This window comes from Mustela nigripes, chromosome 5, assembly GCF_022355385.1.
Source record: "Mustela nigripes isolate SB6536 chromosome 5, MUSNIG.SB6536, whole genome shotgun sequence".
NCBI classification, from domain to species: Eukaryota; Metazoa; Chordata; class Mammalia; order Carnivora; family Mustelidae; genus Mustela; species Mustela nigripes.
Window position 1 is genome coordinate 51,322,009 of NC_081561.1, and position 2,498 is coordinate 51,324,506.

The following is a 2,498-nucleotide window of genomic DNA, read 5'->3' on the forward strand; positions in this document are numbered from 1 at the left end:
TAAAACTTGCATGAACCCACAGTGCCAAGGTAATAAATAACCCTGGGTCATCTTCCTGTGACTTTCTCTTCCGAAACGTCCAGAAAGACTTGCCCTCACAAGTGAGAGGCTGTCCTACCTTGAGCTGGTAGCTCCTTCTCTCAGCAGCTAATGAAAGAAATAAGATATTACAGACTCTGCTAGGCAAAGAGAGAATGTCAAGGTCCTGTGAGGAAATCTCAGAAACTCCTAAGTCTGTTAAGGATGTTGAGGTCTAACCTTCAGAGAATAGGATTTAATGCAGAAGTGAGTTAGAAATCACTTAGCTGTTTTATAAGGCAAGGTGCAAAGGACAGGAATTTAGAGATTGTTCCAGCCCTTGAGCGTGAGTATTCTGGGCCCCCTGATGCAGAGCTTCCCAATCTGCGTGCCCTGATGGGTTACAGAAGCCAGGAATGAATGAGCCAAGCCCCTGGGGCAGTTAGAGCAGTGCCATGATTTACCTCCAGGGCTTACAAATGACCATTTCTTTTCTCTATTAGTCTTGAAAAACTGGTTGGGAAATTGCCCTGGGAAATGCTGATGGTGGACCCTGAACTTCTAGCTTCATGAGTTGAGCCAGCTGTCAACATCACCCCACTTTCCTACCTTGGATTCTGTGTTTGTCACGTCGTCTCCTACAGACCTTTTTTTGTTTTGTTTTCTTTTTTCATCTCCAGGATTGTGGGTGTGTTAGCCAGCTACCAGGAACATTCTGATACTCCAGAATGTGATTTTCTTCTTACAAAGTAACAGGTGTCTCTGATATGTATGTATGTGTGTGTATACACACACACGCGCACACACACACACACACATATATCGCCTTTGTGTGCTTTGTTTCTTATTTTTTTTTAAGATATATTTATTTATTTGAGAGACAGTGTGTGAGCATGAGCAGGGGGAGGGGCAGAGAGAGAGGGAAGAGAGAATCCAAGCAGACTCCATGCTGAGCAGGGAGACCGAAGTGGGGCTTGATCTCACAACCCTGCGATCATGACCTGAACCGAAATCAAGAGTCTGATGCTTAACTGACTGTGCCCCCCACCAGGTGTCCCTCCTTTCTGTGTTTTATTGTGGTAAAATATGCATAAAATTGACCATTGTAACCATTTTAAAGTGTCTGTTTCAACAGCACTAGCTGTATTTGCATTGTCTTGTGACCACCAAACTGAAACTCTATATCCAATAAGTAATAACTTTCTAGTCCTCTCCCCCAGCCCCTGGTAAATACTGTCCTATTTTCTCTCTCCATGAATTTGCCCACTCTAGGTACCTCATACAAGTGGAATCATACAATATTTGTCTTTTTGTGTTTGTTTTCAAGGCTTACCCATGTTATAGCTTATGTCAGAATTTCCTTCTTTTTTATATATGTCTCCTGTATTTTTCATGAAAGGAAGTTTTCCCCCTGTTATAATACCTCTGGAGGCACTTTATTGTATCTTAAGACCGGTAGAGCTGACACACAGACCCAGGGCTGATGATCTTACAAGATGCCGTGATCTTTGACTGAGAATCCAGCTGGGGCCCTGTTCTTTCTGGCTTCTCTGATCACAACACTTTTCCCCTCCACAGTTAGTTCTCAGATTTATGTAAACACTCTCTGCACAATTTATATGTTCTATGTCATATTTAATTGTAAAAACCTTTTTCCCTTCTAAGAATTCAGGTATCCAAACATACGTATGGATATATTAGGGAACAAAAGTCCTTCATGCAGAAACTATACAACATAGAGATTGCTTCAGACATATGTTATGAGTGAAAAGTAACATTTATTAGGAATTTTCTATGGACCAGGCTCTCTTCCAGGTGCTCTACGATATTTAATCCTTTAACAACGTTCCAAGAGCCATATGATGATTTGAGATTGTACAGAGGAACTCGAGGCTGAGAAGCCAGAGGACAAAGGTTATCAGAGACAGGATTAGGACAAGGGTGAAAAGACTCATGGCAGGCTCAAGGTGCCTTCCTTTTCCCGAGTTGACAGTAAATAATTGTGAAATACAAGGCTTTAAAAAGATCTAGACACTGGTTGAGGAGAGATTATCCCATCTTGTTTCCTGGCCTCTGATAGCCCGAAGGAATCCAGTCTTGGGGGACATCTTTGCTCAGCCCAGGCTCCAGGTAAGACCATTCTGACAAGCCAGGTTTGCCAGGCCAGTGGACCCAGAAGGGACCAGAGAAGCAATTCTCTCTTGCTTCCCTGGGAGTTGTGGGAGATAACTATGGCCATCCTGCTTAAGAAGTTGACGTGGCCCCATTCCCTGGTGGCATCCCATAAGACCTGCCCAGGAGATTGAGGCTGGCTTCCTGGCTGGACTTCTGTGTGAGACAGCGATCATTCCCAGAGGCAACTGACTTACCTTTCTCATCCCCACTTTCTTTATTTTTAAGATTTTATTTATTTATTTGACAGAGATTGGAAGCAGGCTCCCTGCTGAGTAGAGAGCCTGATGTGGGGCTCGATCCCAGGA